The following is an 18,023-nucleotide window of genomic DNA, read 5'->3' as shown; positions in this document are numbered from 1 at the left end:
CATACCAGCTCTCACCCCTGAGAATGGTATCATTCACAAGACAGGAAACAACTAATGCTGGCGAGGATGTGGAGAAAGGGGACCACTTTTGCACTTTTGGTGGGAATACAAGCAGGTGCAACACTCTGGAAAACAGTGGAGTTTCATCAGGAAGATAAAAATAGAGCTAGTCTATGACCCAGAAATTGCACTACTGGGTATTTATCCCAAAGATACAGATGTGGTGAAACAACTGGACACCTGCCTCCCAATGTTTATTTTATTTTCTTTTTATTTTCTTTTATTTCTCTTTACCGGCAGCACTAGGATTTATTAAATGGTCTTATTAAAGGCGCTGAGGTTTGCTCATGGTGCTCTTGATGTACAAAGCCTGGACGTTCTGCCAATTCTTCTTGAGCATGGACACCAGGAATTTGACAGTTAAGTGAATATGTTACACGAGCTCATCGTCTGCCATCTCTATGTGGCCAACAGCCACTGCTAGACATAGCATATTCTTCATCTGGAATTTGATGGTGGACTTCACTTCATCCACTTTGGCCACCATGTTCTCATTGTGGGTCAGGAAGGAAGGGAATTTGCCAGCTTTATTCAGGCCTGGACCCAGGATTTGTGAGATTTGCTTGATCAGAGATTTGAAGCCTAAAAGGCATCATACTTGTTGGCCAACTTCTTAGCTAGGTTTTTATTCTTGTTGAATTTATTCAGTGACTCAATGTCCATGTGGGGAATATCCACTGCCTTGGCCTCATCACAGTGCTGCTAGTCCCCCAAAACACACAGGGAGAACTTGGGGCAGGGAGGGACTAAAGCCTGATGGTGTCCGTGAAGCATTTGTCCTTCTGAGGGTCATAGTTCCTCCATATCATCTGCAGCTCCAGTCACCAGAAACTTCCAGCGCTGTGCTGGTTCCTGTGCAGGGCCTCCCACATAGCCTTATACAGGGTGTTACGGGAGACTTTGCTGCTCATGGTAGCTCATGCCCAGTAACCGGAAAAGAGAACCCAATGTTTGTTTTATAGCACAAATGTGTACAACAGCCAAACCATGGAAGGAACCATCATGTCCTTCAACAGATGAAGGAATAAATAAGATGTGGTCCTGTAACACAGAGTGACAACTGATTATTTCTTGTGCGTGGAAACAAAGTATACATATCATTTGCTCGATATGAAAGGATCTGGAGAGTATTCTGCTGAGTGAAATAAGTAAATCAGAAAAAAGGCGATCATTGTGGGGATCCTGGATCAGGATTCAATCTCCAGGCTTGAAATCATGTCTTGTGCTAGGTTATCACTCAACTGCTGAGCCACCCAGTTGTCCCAAGAAAGACAGAATATAAGAACTTCTTTATTCAGTTACATCAGATTAGGGATAGGTGAAAATGACAGACAAAAACGCACGGTACACCTGATATATTTACACAGTTCAGATAGAAAAAGAAATGGAATATGTAGGGCAGACTGGGTAGCTCAGCTGTTTAGCGCCTCCTTCAGCCCAGGCTGTGATCCTGGAGACCAGGATTGAGTCCCCTGTCGAGCTCCCTGCATGGATCCTGCTTCCCCCTCTGCCTGTGTTTTTGCCTGTCTCTCCCTCTGTGTCTCTCATGAATAAATCAATCAAGTGTTTTTTAAAAAGTAATGGAATATGTAAATAAAGTAGGGAAATAATGTGAAGCCTTAACTAGAAAGTCAAATGATCTAAATTTGCTCCAAGAAGAAAATATGGAGAAAAGAAAAGAGAAAGAATTTGAAGACAGAACAGTGGAGCATTTCCCTGATCAAAATCATGTCTGTTTTCTCAGGATTATAGACATTTTTTGGACGAACATTTTGGAAACCTATATGAGGAAAAGCCTAGTGAAAAAGAAACACAACTGAGGCATTTAAATATATAGTAATCCAGATATATATGGAGTCCTAAGCCATCTTCTGTCTTTAGAACTTCAATGCCACATAATAGTTGGTCCACATAAAGGGAAGGATTTTGATTCTCACCTCCACCAGCAACTGGATGTGTGGATTCAGACAAATCACTTGCATTATCTGGACCTTATTTTCCAGATCTATCATTGGGAATAATAACACCACTTTTCACTTGGTATGTCCAAATGTTAGCTTCACAACACCTTCCTTTTAATCTGACCAAATTTGAGTGGTAAAAGCAGTTTTATTATTTTGGGTATTAACTCATGACTGACAATTTAAGTTATGAATTTCACAACTGAAAAATAATATGGCTTAGGGTGATGTTTTTCAGTATGGTATCCTGATTATAGTAGAAGAATGATTTTTTTTTTGTTATGATAGCAAAAGAAAAAGTGTAAGGAGAGGCGTAGAGGAAAATGGAAAGAGAATATTAAGGAGGCTCCACCCTCAACATGTAGCCCAACCTACCAACGTGTTTTTTACTCATTGTATTTTGTTTCTCCAAGCATAAAGTCGTTTGGTCGAGGTTTGTATCCACATAGATCCACTTCCTGCCCACAGCATGGAGTTCTTACAGGAACAAACAGTCAGTGTAGAAGAAGGTACTGGGGCAAAATGACTGAAAATTTCAAGTATGTGACTGAGTTTGAGCTTTATGGGTGGAAGGTGAAAGTCCAATCACCCATGGCAGAGTTAAAGAAACCGAGGGTCTGAGAGGGTCAGGAGGCTACTGGATGTCAGAGAACACATGAGCAGTAAGAATGAAAATGAATTTTCCACCAAAAAACATTACTTGGAATCTGTTGTTCCAATGAAGAGGTGGATATTCCTGTTGGATCTTGGGAATAGGGGACCTCCCTGGGGAAATGGGGGTTTAAGAGCCTCCCAGTGTCCCCTTGGGGGCACAATGGAGACACTACACTTAGAGGGTGGCAGGCACACAGGCCCCAAAGACTAAACCCTCACCCTGGAGCCACTGGGCACAGGAGGCACAAAGAAGGGAGAGACACACTCTCCATCGGGCAGGGAGGAGAGGAACCTCAAAGACCACATGGGCTGCTAAGTCTCTACATCCCTGTGTGGATGGCTGGAGCTGACCTGGTAGCCTGTGGGAGAAAGCCTGGTGAGTCTCTATGTGCTGCCTTGTGGAGTGGGTGGAAGAAAGGTCGTGCAGGTTCAACCTGCCCCTGGAACTCTTGTGCCATCCTGAAGCCAATGTACTCCTCCTAAAGAAAGGCATGGAAGGATTTTGTCAACCAGAGGTGGTTTGGTTGGGTGGGTGGCATGAGGCTTGCCCCTCTGGAGCTTTGAGTCTTATAAGGACTTCCAGGGCCTAGAGATGCTGGCATTTTGACCTCTTATCTTCTCCAGATTGAGGAAGGCCTATTGATCTCCTGAAGCCTAAGGACTCACTGTATGTCCCTGTATTGTACTCTCTCACTTCATTCTTCCAAAAACTTACTTGATGCTGTGGGCAAGGGCCTCCTGGGGCAGGGAGTATGAACTTCCCTTCTCCAATGTATTGTTGGTAAGTGAGAGTCACCTTTCTGAGCCCAGGGTCCCTCCGCTGCTAAATGGGGACAATAGCACTCATTGAAGTTCTTAGGATTTAATGAGAAAACAAGGCCCTGGGTAATGGCCTATAAATATTGCTTTCCCCACCCCTCCCAAGTGCCTCCTCAGGCTTAGGAGACCCCTATCTGGTGTAACCAGAAGGCCAGCCCTGCTGGTTGTTTTGGGGCAGAGCAACGAGAATAGCTATGGTCACATGTGGATCCAGCAAGATTCATCCTGTGAGAAATTGGACATATCCCTGGCCTCCCTGAGGCTGAACTTGTGCATCTATAAAAGTAGGAGCTTCACTGCCAAAATGGAGAAAGCAGTGCTTGGTCTATTCATCCAGCGCAACCTGTATGATACAGCTTTCATTGTCTTCTCAACAATTTCAGGGGCACCAGTGCTATAGAAAGGCCCTGATCCAAGAACCATTGCTCAGAGAGGTGGAGTGACGTGTCCGCAGGCACAAAGTGAGGAATAGTGATGCTATCCTGAGCTTCACTCTCCTCTCTGTGTAGCTCCCTTCCATTGGATAACAGTTCTCACACTGAAGGTACTTCCACTCCCACTCAAATTTCCCTACTTCCTTTCTAGGCCCTTGGGAAAGATGATCCCTGGAGGTGAGGTTACTGGCCCATCTTCTAAAGCTCAACACAGAGGCTGTGATAGAGTCATGGCTTCATTTGCACCTACTTGAGAAGTGTAATGGAGAAAAACCCTAGAGCCAGCCCAGGTAGGTATGGAATTCTGGGAGATGCTCCAGCTCCCTGGGTCCAGAGCCCAACAGAAATGGATTTGGTGCCTTCAGCAATCTGAGCACCTACTTCCTCCTGGCACAGAGCAATGCACTGGTGTCACGTAGCAGGGGGAGAAAGCATGTCATTTAACATAACCCGTTATTATGGTGGACTTGCTACAAGGGCTTCCTATGTGGACTCTCCTTTATGTCTCACCCATATACCACATCTTCTTTTTTTTAATTTATTTTTATTTATTTTTTATTATTTTCCTTAAAATAATAAATTTATTTTTTATTGGTGTTCAACTTGCCAACATACAGAATAACACCCAGTGCTCATCCCATCAAGTGCCACCCTCAGTGCCCATCACCTATTCACTCCCAACCCCACCCTCCTCCCCTTCCAACACCCCTAGTTTGGTTCCCAGAGTTAGGAAGCTTTATGTTCTGTCTCAATTTTTGATATTTCCTACCCATTTCTTCTCCCTTCCCTTCTATGCCCTTTCACCATTATTTACATTCCCCAAATGAATGAGAACATATGTTTGTCCTTCTCTGATTGACTTATTTCACTCAGCATAATACCCTCCAGTTTAATCCACGTCGAAGCGAATGGTGGGTATTTGTCATTTCTAATGGCTGAGTAATATTCCATTGTATACATAAACCACATCTTCTTTATCCATTCATCTTTCGATGGACACCAAGGCTCCTTCCACAGTTTGGCTATTGTGGACATTGCTGCCAGAAACATTGGGGTGCAGGTGTCCCGGAGTTTCATTGTATCTGTATCTTTGGGTAAATCCCCAACAGTGCAATTCCTGGGTCATAGGGCAGGTCTATTTTTAACTCTTTGAGGAATCTCCACGCAGTTTTCCAGAGTGGCTGCACCATTTCACATTCCCACCAACAGTGTAAGAGGGTGCCCTTTTCTCCGCATCCTCTCCAACATTTGTAGTTTCCTGCTTTGTTAATTTTCCCCAATCTCACTGCTGTGAGGTGGTACTCATTGTGGTTTTGATTTGTATTTCCATGATGGCAAGTGATGCGGAGCATTTTCTCATGTGCACGTTGGCCATGTCTATGTCTTCCTCTGTGAGATTTCTGTTCATATCTTTGCCTATTTCATAATTGGATTCTTTGTTTCTTAGCTTTGAGTTTAATACTTTTTTTTTTAGATCTTTGATTCTAGTCCTTTATCAGATACGGCATTTGAAAATATCTTCTCCCTTTCTGTATGATGTCTTTTAGTTTGTTGACTCTTGCTTTTGCTGTGCAAAGGCTTGTTATCTTGATGAAGTCCATATAGTTCATTTTTGCTTTTGTTTGTCTTGCCTTAACCGATGTATCTTGCAAGAAGTTATTGTGCCGAAGCTCAAAAAGGGTGTTGCCTGAGTTCTCATCTAGAATTTGATGGAATAGTGTCTCACATTTAGTTCTTTCATCCATTTTGAGTTTATATTTGTTTATGCTATAAGAGAAGGGTCCAGTTTCATTCCTCTGCATGTGGATGTCCAATTTCCCAGCACCATTTATTGAAGAGACTGTCTTTTGTCCAGTGGATAGTCTTTCCTCCTTTGTCAAATATTAGTTGACCATAAAGTTGAGGGTCCACTTCTGGATTCTCTATTCTGTTCCATTGATCTATGTGTCTGTTTTTGTGTCAGTACCATACTGTCCTGATGACCACAGCTTTGTAGTACACCCTGAAATCTGGCATTGTGACTCCCCCAGCTATCTTTTTTTTTTAATATTCCACTGGGTATTTGAGGGTTTTCTGTTTCCACAAAACACTTAAGAAAATTTATTCTGACTCTCTGAAGCATGTCCATGATATTTTGATAAGGATTGCATTAAATGTGTAAATTGCCCTGGGCAGCATTAACATTTTCACAATACTAATTCTTCCAATTCCTGAGCGTGAAATATTTTTCCATCTCTTTGTATGTTCCTCAATTTCTTTCCGAAGTGTTCTGTAGTTTTTAGGGTATAGATCCTTTACCTCTTTGGTTAGGATTATTCCTAGGTATCTTATGCTCTGTCCCTTTTGGCACCCTCGGGAACCCCAATTAAATGTAGATTTCTCCTTCTGTGCCTGTTATTTATTTCCCTTAACCTATCCTCATGATGTTTTAATTGTTTTTCTCTTTTTTTCCTAAGTTTCCCTCCTTGCCATCAATTTGTCTTCTATGTCACTCACTCATTCTTCCACCTCGTTAACCCTTGTTGTTAGGACTTCTAGTTTGGATTGCATCTCATTTAATCGATTTTTAATTTCTGCCTGATTAGATCTAAATTCTGCAGTCATGAAGTCTCTTGAGTCCTTTATGCTTTTTTTATGATAGTCACACACACACACACACACACACACACACACACACAGGCAGAGACGCAGGCAGAGGGAGAAGGAGGCTCCATGTACTGGTAGCCCGACGTAAGACTCGATCCCGGGTCTCCAGGATTGTGCCCTGGGCAAAAGGCAGGCGCCAAACTGCTGCATCACCCAGGGATCCCCCTCCTTTATGCTTTTTTCTAGAGCCACCAATAGCTTTATAATAGTGCTTCTGAATTGGCTTTCTGACATTGAATTGTAATCCAAATTTTGTAACTTTGTGGGAGAGAGACTATTTCTGATTCTTCCTTTTGAAGTGAGTTTTTCATTTTGCTCTGTGCAAAACAAGTTTTTATGGAGAAAGGGGAAAAAGAGAGAAGGGAAAAAAAAAGAGAAAAAAAGGTTAGGGTAGCATCAGAAATCAAAAAACAAGGGGGAGTATCTTCTGATTCTATATACTGTAAATCCCTTGGATTCCCCTGGAACTTTCCAGTGCTGTTTGGTCAATAACTTGCTTTTCCCATGTCCATCAAGCTGGTCTTCTGGGAGAGCTGTCTTCTGTGCTGATCTTAGATGTGAGCACCTGGGTGAGCTGCTCAGGCCCCTGCCTGGGGAATGGCTCAAGAGAGATGTTTATCCTGTTTATCCTGTGAGGCCAATGTGAGGCTCAGTGGCTGTTTTTTATCCTATGAGGCCCCAGGAGGAACAACGGTCATGGAGACCAGCTCTGCAGACCTGGAGTCAGCTACCACAGTAACTACCACAGCTCTCAGGCTGCAGGGGCCTAGATGCTCTGGGGCAGGGGCAACTGATCTGCACACCTCAGGGGCCCTCCAGTGGCAGGAGCATTCTGGCTGTCCTGGGCCCTCCTGGCCTCAAGGAAAACCTTGAGTTGCTTTGCTATGTTCCCCCAATGCTGGAGGTTCCAGTTCTGTTTGGTCAAGAAATGTGCTGGTCACCTGTTCTTCCAGGTGATCCTCCCAGGAAGGGCCTTCTGCACAGATTTTCATGGGTCTGTGCCTGGGTGGTGTTGTGCCGACCTTGTCAGGGTCCAGGCTCACTGTAAGCTCTTTGCTCTGTGAGCGATTTGTTCCCTGAAACTTTTCATACTCATTTTCCGGGTGAGAGGAAAATAGACCACACCTTAATCTCCAGCCTTGGAGATGAGTGAAGTGATAATTGACAAATCTGCAGACTCCAGTGCAGACTCTACAATTCTCCCCTAGCAGACATGGAGGGACACTGAAATATGCAATGTTTATGTTTCCCCAGGGAGAGTCTTTGCCACTCTTGCTCTTACCCCCTCTTCCTGGAGGAAAGGGAAGTTTGTCCCTTTCTGTGGTGGCTGGTCCCCCACAAAGAGAACATTCAACCTGTCCAATGGTCACATAATCTACCTCCCAGAGGAAGGGAGAGGATGTGTTCCAATCCCTTGTATGGACCCACCATGGTCTCCTGGCCAAGCCTACGACAGTGGGTGATTGCACCTCAAGTTGAATATTCTCTCATACGTGCTGATCTAAACCCACTTCCCTGAACCAATACATGGGAACTCTGCTGGCTCAGGTGCTTGGGTACTTTCTGGCTTCCAGGAATATTGAGATCCTACTCACTTACCTGTGGTTCTGGGCCCTTTCACCTATGGGAGGGTAGGGAAGTCTCTTGAGGAGCACATTTCTAAAGGTCCAGATTTTGAACATCGGGGCTCTTTTACTTTCAAGCAACTAGCTTACACATGCTACCTCCATGCTGCCCATTATCCTCTGATAAATCCCTTCGTTTTGTTTTTTTATATCCACCAGGCAAAAATTTTTCACTTTTCTATTTGTAGAGTCAGTCAATCTTGCTTAGATTGCAGCTTGAATTCACTGGTGTTCAGGATGGCTTTAGAGTTATGTAGCTAAATTTAGGGGCCTAGATGACATGAGGACCTCTGCTCAACCATCTTCTATCCATCTGATAAAAAATTTTAAGGGCTTCACCTAAACGGATTCAGATGGTTAGTTCAAGAAATATGTCCTTTCCCAAGAAATTCAAGTTTCTTTTGCAAATAAATTCACCTTTATTTAGTATCATTCAACTAGAGACCATGAAGCTGTCCCTTTTTAAGTGAATGAAAAAGATTCTTCAGATCAATCCATACAAGGAATTGTTATTCTGTAAGAAAAAGCGATTGAGCATTGGGAGGCCTCTGTGTCTCAGTTGGTTAAGCTTGTGACTCTGGATTTTTGCCACAGATCATGACCTCAGGTTCTTGAGATAAAGCCACATGACAGCCACTTGCTATGCCTGGAGCCTGCTTAAGATTCTCTCTCCCTGGGATCCCTGGGTGGTGCAGCGGTTTGGCGCCTGACTTTGGCCCAGGGCATGATCCTGGAGACCCGGGATCGAATCCCACATTGGGCTCCTGGTGCATGGAGCCTGCTTCTCCCTCTGCCTCTGTCTCTGCCTCTCTCTCTCACTGTGTGCCTATCATAAATAAAAAAAAAAGAAAAAAAAGATTCTCTCTCCCTCTTGAAAAAGACATAAGAGACACCTTTCTCTGGTAAATGAACTAAGGGAACTGGAAATGGAGTTGGGTGAGGGATTGGGATGATTAGGTGATAGGCACTAGAGGGGCACGTGATGGGATAGCTCTGGGTGTGATGCTATATGTTGGTAAATTGAACTCCAACAATAACAACAAATAAATAAATGCTACTTTATGAGATACTCAACTTGGATAATAAAGAACCAAAATAGCAATTTTCCTGAAGAAAAAAAGAGATGCCTGTTTGAGTAGCTTTTTATTATGTCCAATTCTGAATTTTTTTAAAGTTAAAGTTTGAACCTCTTGGAGTTCCATTGTTCTTTTTACATAGACCTTATAAGGTCCCTTTTAGCGATGTATCAGGGAAGTTTTTCACATTTCTCTCTTACTTCAGAAACATCTCCAGTTGAAGATCAGGACAAGGCTGCGAGGAACATTTAAGGAACATTTGAGGAACATTTGCCTTACCTTAGTGGTGAAAAACTTCAATAATATCCTAGCTGTTCTTTAAGATGTTTCCATCTCTGCATGTAGTATAGTAGTGTCTTCCAGTCTGGGTGCTGAAATTCCTAGATTTATGGATATTCCAGCTCCTAATTTACAGTGAAAGAACGAGTATTACTGAAGGGAATGGACTGGGAAACCATCTTTGCTTCTGTGTACTTGCACCAAGGGAACTCACAGGATTCTGAAAGTTTTTCCTATTTAAATGGACAGCTGAAAATATTTTCCTCTCTTTAAATAGGTTATATCTTAATGAACTGTGTTCCAGGGATCCCTGGGTGGTGCAGTGGTTTAGCGCCTGCCTTTGGCCCAGGGCGCAATCCTGGAGACCCGGAATCGAATCCCACATCAGGCTCCCGGTGCATGGAGTCTGCTTCTCCCTCTGCCTGTGTCTCTGCTTCTCTCTCTCTCTCTCTCACTGTGTGCCTATCATAAATAAATAAAATTTTTTAAAAAATGAACTGTGTTCCAGCAAAATTGTAATTTCTTTGAACTCTATATTACTTCCTGTGAAGACTGATCGAAAATACATGGATACATTTCACATTCTACAGCTTTATTGTTTTGAATATGTCATATACTTTGAGTCATGAACCATATTGATTTCTCAGACTCACCTTCATTTTGATGAATACACATAGCATTCATTGAGATCTTTTGGATGGCTTGAAAGCTGAATTAATTTTATTTCATTCTTGTTTTATTATTTTCTTCTTGAAAGAGGGAAAGAGTGTGTCTAGATAGGGGTATAGATAGATGAGGAAGAAGGGAATCTCTTAGCAGGATCCTTGCTCAGCATGGAACCTGAGGATGGCTTGATCTCAGGAGACTGAGATCATGACCCAAGAGAAAATCAAGGGTCTGGCCACTCCCCTGTTCTCTGTATATGTCATTGACAATTAATTTACCATAGAAAAGAAGATCTTGTAGGTAACTTTCCAGGTCAGTCCAAACAGCTTTGTTATTCAAAATGGGTCATCTGAATATCCAAACCATGAGTGTGTGTATAAGCTGATAATGGATAGGTAACACCAGGTCATACCTGCATCTAAAGAATTCTATTAGCATAGAAATATGCCTTGGCTTTTTTGGAGGGTTAGAAAAAAATTCAAGTGCATGTTTTCATTAAGCTCAGTTCAATATTTCAACCATATACTGTTTCCTCACACCTGGCTATGGGAGGGTTAAATTTTTAGAATCAAGTGGCAGTTTCCTGCTTATGGTGAATTGTGGAAAATGAGGTATCTGGAGAAGGGGAGGAGTGGGAAGGAGGTGCATGAGGAAGCGACACAGGACAACAACAATAAGTGGAGACAAACAACTAGAGGAAGGAGAGTAGGATCATTTACTAAAGAGGTGCTTCTACTTTATTCTTGCCTAGCATTGTCAAATTTTTCTTTAGCTTGGCCAAACAAATGGTTAATGAAACTAATTTGATACTGAATTCCTTTGTGAGGCCTCAGTGTATCAACCAATGGTGCTGCCCATTCATTTTCCTTCTTTTCTAAGAGATTTCCCTAGGGAATGAATTTGTTCAGTTCCATTGATCCAGAGGTGGCCTTGAAGACCCAAAACATTGGTGAAGTGGTGTGGATCAAGAATTAAAATCGTGAGAAGCAGACATAGGAGAAACAAACACGATTTCAGGTAGAGGAGAGGGTTCATGTTTAGATGATCCCAAGACAGCTGGTGACAATATGGAAATATCACATTTGTGTACCTCATGCCATGAGACCCCCAAAATTACAAATAATCACCGCAGAACAACAGCCAATGATGTGTCCATCACAGCAGGCACAACCTCAGAGTGAATACCCTCAGGACACAAAACTGACATAGTCAGAGAAACTCAACTGATGGGATTGCTGAGCCTCAGCAAAGTTCTTCTTCAGGGTGAACCCCAGTCCTATGAGATCTTCACACTCACTTCTCTGTGATGCTGACACAGTGAAGACTCATAGGGCACTATTCATGCTTCTATGGTCAGATACTTCTTTTTATGACACACACCAGTTTTACACTGCACAACACAGCACAAAATGGTAACCAAAAGACAGAATAAGGGGACCTAAATAGTCTGATTCCATAATAGTCCCAAGATGTGGGAACAAAAACAAGATCCAGGTGCCATACTGAGTACAAACTGCTTAGGAACTGCCTCAGAGAACTCATTTCAGATTGAGGGCTCCCTCTTCATGGGAGGGCTCCTCCCATGGACTTGATAGCTGCCAAGAGCAAGGCACAGGGGGCCTCTGTGAACACTACTCTTGCTCAAAGCAACAGGAGGATCTGAAGATGTTCTGTGGACCCCTTGTGATTGCGTGTACAGTGAACAATGGCCAACTAAATGAAAGTAATTAAAGATTATTGACTCAGGGATCCCTGGGTGGCGCAGCGGTTTGGCGCCTGCCTTTGGCCCAGGGCGCGATCCTGGAGACCCGGGATCGAATCCCACGTCAGGCTCCCGGTGCATGGAGCCTGCTTCTCCCTCTGCCTGTGTCTCTGCCTCTCTCTCTCTCTCTCTCTCTGTGTGACTATCATAAATTAAAAAAAAAAAATTAAAAAAAAATTAAATAAAATAAATGTGTGAAATGACAATATTGTGTAAAACAGTAAGATGCTTTGACCCTAAATGACAGCCTGTTAGTTTTCCTACATCTCTCCCCTTGCTTCTTTATTAACTATCTCCTGAAAGCCCTCAGGGCTTTAGTTAATTGTTAATCTGCAAACATTACCTTTGGCTTTGGGTTAATTAATTTTTCCAAGTTAGAAGGGCTAATAAATAGTACAGCACAGACTCAAACCTCGTACTATCTGATTCTCAAGAAAATTCCCACAAAATTCCCTAAAATAATGCTACCTCCTTTCTTGTATTAAAGTCTGAAATTTTAAACATGTTGTTGCCCATCTTGCACTACAATTTATTTTAACTTCTAAATGCTCTGTCCTTACCTGAAGAGACAACCGCCTCTACTGCAGTACAGCCATAATTAGCTTGTCTTTAGTATGATGGTTCAAAGTAGCAGGTAAGAATTGTGGGGGATATAGTATAGTGAGAGGCACAGGGTAGGTGTTATTTTTTTTTAAAGATTTCATTTATTTATTAATGAGAGACACACACAGAGAGAGAGAGAGAGAGAGAGAGAGGCAGAGACACAGACAGAGGGAGAAGCAGGCTCCACTCAGGGAGCCTGATGTGGGACTCGATCCTGGGTCTCCAGGATCAGGCTCTGGGCTGCAGGCAGCACTAAACCACTGCGCCACTGGGGCTGCCCAGGGCTAGGTGTTAAATGACATAAAACCTAGTTCCAGATGCACCACTTAATATAAATAGTTAACATTATAGGCTCTTTAATGTAACTCTGGGCAAGTCCCTTAACTGTCTGTCTGAGTAGCTCCAAAGTTAAGGAAGAGCAAGCCCTCCTCTTCCAATCATATGAAACTGAATCATATCAAACCTGTAAGAATATCGTGAAATACTGCAGATCTAATGCATACGAACTGATGATCAGCCGACGGTATGGATGTTGATAAAATATTTCAAAATAAATTTGGTAAATTAAGTTGCTAACAAAGTTTTCTCCAGATATTATTTTAAAATGTTACCTTTGCAAAGTCCTCCTGAAAATCAAAGTCATCCTTTGAATGACTACTGCTCTTTTTCAAATGATATAAATAAAAATTATTGGCAGAGTTAAGTGTTACATTTCAACCTTTATGATTAAAGATGTATTCACTAGCCTGCCATTCACAGGGCTTGCAGAACACTAAAAAGACAAAACTGGAAGTTTAGAAAGCATTCTCTGCAGACTTCTCATTTTAAAGTTCAGAAATTAGAAGCTAAATGCGTTTGATTCAATGATTTTATACAAAGTTACATAAGTGGAAATAATTCCATCCTTTTCCTAGTAGCAACAACAACTTCCCTAAGAAGTCTAACTTGAAGTTGCAATGAATGATTATGAAAATAGCCAGGTCCCCAGCATAAATGCTGATACAGGTCATGATTTGGAGAAGCCTCAGAATTTGGAATCAAATGAGATATATATGAATTCTAGTTCTTATTCCAAATAGCTGCATGATCATAGGCAAATTATTTGCATTCACTGAACATCAATTTTCCTTTTCGTTGTAATGGGAGCAATGAAAGGAATAAAAATGTGAGCAAAATAAAAGCAAGAAAGATGAGAGTTGGTATTGAGAACTGAATGAGATAAAAGCTAAATTCTCATGGTATGTAGTAAGCATTCAACCAATGACAGCTTATTTCTGGACTCTTAAAAATTATGCTTTAACAAAATGAGCTAAATGAATAGGCTGTTTTCCTTTAAAACCATTAGTAAATTAGCAGAAGCTGCATTTTAGCTTGGAAAACATCGAGGTCAGTATCTAGGAAATCTGACTACTAATTTCAATTGCATTTATCAGTATTTGTGAGCAAATCAAAATCCAAATTATTCTGTTTGTTCATATGTTGCAATCAACAACAATCTCACTCCCCGTAAATAAAACTTTGAAAGATTTTGTGTGTGTGAAGGTCAAATGAAACAACATATGTGAAAATGCTAGGAAGATGCTCCTCCATAGAGAAGCCAAATTACTATCAACAAACAAAAGAGTAAATGTAAATTATAACAATAAAGTATAACCTCCTCAGCATTGTATCAAATAGTCAAATTCATCTGCTTGTATTTGAGGGAAGCAAAATCACACTGAAAATTCCATTCTTCTACTCTTTGAGGATTTTATTCAGTCCTTTAATTAGATATGTCAAATGTAGTAAGAAATATACCAAAATAACAGATAATTCAATGTATTTGCTGCATAGAGCATTTAGTTAAAAGAACAAAAAAGGTAGAGTAAGGAGTCATGTAACTTTTTTTTAAACTTAAGCTCGAAACAAACTTTGTTTGTTGGAAAGTTTGTGAAAAGTAGAAAGTAGAGTACTCCATGCCCTGAGTTGATGATGCAGTGGGTAGGGTACCGGGCTATGTATACAAACACTGCCCACGTGAGTTTGAGGAGTAGCTTGATTATAATATCCCTGATCTACCAACGTACCAAAAATTAATATGTAGGAAGAGAAATAATCCATCCTCAAGAGCTTTCCATGCTTGAAACCCCTTCCAGGGATCCCTGGGTGGTGCAGCGGTTTGGCGCCTGCCTTTGGCCCAGGGCGCGATCCCGGAGACCCGGGATCGAATCCCACATCGGGCTCCCAGTGCATGGAGCCTGCTTCTCCCTCTGTCTCTCTCTCTCTCTCTCTCTCTCTCTCTCTGTGACTATCATAAATAAATAAAAATTAAAAAATATATATGTATATATAGAAACCCCTTCCATAAAGTAAAATAATAAATTCTTAAGATTAGAAAGACTTAGGCTATCATATAATCACAAATAATCAAGTGGTTCTGAAAGTGTACACAGCTTTACTAGATAAAATAGAAAAATCGCTGATCGTCTATTTCCAGATGCTTTGAAAGGGCTACACTCTGAAATACCTAAGGGGCAAGTAAATTATGCAAATAAATGGTGTGAGGATGTGGAGCAACAGGAATTCTCATTTACTGCTAGAGAGAATGCCAAATGGTACAGCCACTTTGGAAGATCCTTTGGCGGTTTCTTACATAAATAAACATACTCTTACCATATGTTTCAGCAATCACACTTCTCGGTATTTATCCAATTGCATCGAAAACTTATGTCCAAAAAAAAAAAAAGAACCTGCACAAGATTGTTTATAGCAGCTTTATTCATAATTGCCAAGACTTAGGAAAAACCCAGAAGTCTTCCAGCAGGTGCCTGAGTAAATAAACTCTGGTACATCCAGATAAGGGAATATTATTCAATGCTAAAATGAATCGAATTATGAAGCCAGGGAAACACACCGGCCCAGGGCAGCACCGTGGGAGCCCGTGCCTCTGCTGTGAAGCAGGCACAGCCCCAACCCCTGTCCCCGCCACTACCATCGCCACCCTCTAAGGACAGGAGAAAATTAGTAACCCCCCCCCCCCAGCCGTCAACAAGTGGGGATGCAACTCATGCACGGGAAGGTGCAGCCACGTGTTGCTCGAAGGGAGAGAGAAGTTAGGGCTGTGTGTGCTCAAACCCTGGTCCTTTTCAGTTTGGAGAATGCGCAGAGGCGGGGAGCAGTGAGCAGCTCTGCTCACTGGGGAGCACAGGCTCGGAGGGGCCTGCTCAGCTCCTCCCCGCGGCAGAGGCCACGGCCAGAGGTCACGGCCAGGGGTCACGGCCAGGGCCTTAGGCCGGGCCTGCTGGTGGCGAGGGGTGTGCCACAGAGGGGAGCTGGCTGGGTGGGCCGGGGCCCCACAGAGGCGGGGCGGCCCAGCCCGGCCCGGGGCCGCCGTCTTTGCGGGTGCAGCCCCGGCCTCAGAGCCGCCACCCTGGGCCCAGGCCAGTGCGCACCTGCCTCTGGCGGAGCGGCCGGCCCAGCCCTGCGGTGGCCCCAGCACACCCGCGGGACACACCAGCGCTGCCGGGCGGACCTGCCGGGACCTCTCTGCATCCATTTAGCTGCAGCTTCGTTCTCACTAGGCCGCTGACTGCCCCACTGCCACGGGAGGCCCCGGGGCACAGCAGGATCAGGGAGACGCGGACAGAGCCCTGCTGCCCCGACCACGTCGCCTGGGGGCCTGGAGATCACAGCCCGCGGAGGACAACTTTCCAATAGAAGGTATTCCTTGTGCACACGGCACCTCAGCACCTGCAGATTATCTAAACAGCTGATAGGAATTCCTGCTAGAAATGTCGATGACTTACCCATTATAAACCCAAATTAATCCATGGCCAGGGACCCCTGGGTGGCTCAGCGGTTGACTGTCTGCCTTCGGCCCAGGTCATGACCCCGGGGGTCCCGGGATCGAGTTCCGGGTCAGGCTTCCTGCAGGGAGCCTGCTTCTCCCTCTGCCTGTGTCTCTGCCTCTCTCTCTGTGTGTGACTCATGAATAAATAAAATCTTTGTTAAAAAGTCCATGACCTAAAACAAGGCAGGGTTAATGAAATGAAAAGGAAAACAGTGATTTTTTTGAAATTATATTTTATTCTTTTACAAAGATACTCATTTATTTGAGAGAGAGCGTATACTAAGCAGGGGGGTGTCAGGCAGAGGAGACAGTGGCTCCCAGCGGAGTGGGGAGCCTGACCTGGGGCTCCATCCCAGGACCTGGGATCATGATCTGAGCCAAGGTCAGACCCCTAACACACTGAGCCACCCAGGTGCCCCAAAAGTGATTTTTTTCAAAGTTACAGCCTATCTAAAGCTCATTAAATTGTGTAAAATCTTGATCATGCCACCACTGTATAGTTTCATCCGTGCATTTACCCTCTAAATTTGTCATAGTAAACAGTAAATTTTCATGTCATATTCAAGAAGATGCATGTCCTCATTAAAACTCTCTTTCAGTCAATTTCTGTTGTGTAAACTCATGATTAGCCACACTAATGAACAGAAGCAATGGCACAGAGGATCCTATGTGAGGAAATACAAAGGAGTCTATTTTTGGCATACCATATTTTTGGTATGATTTCCTTTATTATAAAGCAGATTTTATCACACCAAAACAGTTGTACTTGAATTTATTTGAAACTATTATATTTTCCTAAAACTCTTACTATTTTACTAGTAAAACAAGCAAACAAACAAAAAACAAAAACAATGCTGATATATTGTAATTTATGAAAAGTAACTCAGAAGAGGAAAAACTCTTCAATGGTAAACCACGAGGTAGATAAGCTATATATGAACAATCAGTTGGGTCCTAGTCAGATAGAAGAAAGTTTATAGAGGCAAAGACGTGTGTGTCTACACATGTGTAAATGATGTATCTGCTCACGCATGTACACTTGTGCATATTTATGCATATATGTAGAAATGGTTTGGTGATGAGAAATTGCACCATTTGTCATGAAAAATTATTTTTCCATTAGTAATATTTTAATTCTGCATATTTTGTGGACCATTCTGTAGAAAAGCAAGATATAATTCACAATGTGGATGGTTAAAAGGGTATAAATTTCGGCACAAAAATATAATGCTAAAAAAATGTTATGCTAAGGCAAGATTTTCTTCATTTCTTTCAAAAAATATGCAAACAGTCCCCAAGAGACTGGAGAAAATCAACTGATAGTGATATGTGATATGGATGTCCACATACCATGAGAGTATATTAAAAATTATAAATACTTCTAAAAAGTCATAAAATGTTTCATGTCCAAAAGTTCAGATTTTGAAAATGGTACTTAGCAAGATTCTTTCATCACAAAAACACAAGAAACATTACAAATCAGCAAATCTCAAGCCTCTTCTGTCCAAGTGATGCCCACCATCTATCTTAGTTAGAGACAGATGAGAAGAGGACAATTTGTCTCACCCCTCAGGGAGTAACCCAGGGTCCACCAACGGGTTAATATGAC

General features: G+C 42.5%; 1 long non-coding RNA gene and 1 pseudogene across 1 annotated transcript in view; both read right to left on the bottom strand.

The window, feature by feature from the left end:
- Positions 1–16,446, bottom strand: part of LOC144291595 (uncharacterized) — a 101,024-nt gene extending 84,578 nt beyond the window's left edge. The window contains exons 1-2 of the long non-coding RNA XR_013358930.1: positions 16,371–16,446; positions 9,555–9,679 (exon numbers count right to left, since the gene is read on the bottom strand). This is a non-coding gene — a long non-coding RNA (uncharacterized LOC144291595). The remainder of the gene's footprint in view (positions 1–9,554; positions 9,680–16,370) is intronic.
- Positions 326–971, bottom strand: LOC144291594 (large ribosomal subunit protein uL1 pseudogene; annotated as a pseudogene).
- Positions 16,447–18,023: the final 1,577 nt, after the last annotated feature.

Source organism: Canis aureus, chromosome 20 (genome assembly GCF_053574225.1).
Source record: "Canis aureus isolate CA01 chromosome 20, VMU_Caureus_v.1.0, whole genome shotgun sequence".
Classification (NCBI taxonomy): domain Eukaryota; kingdom Metazoa; phylum Chordata; class Mammalia; order Carnivora; family Canidae; genus Canis; species Canis aureus.
Note: the sequence above shows the minus strand (reverse complement) of the source record. Positions and strands in the feature narration are given on the sequence as shown.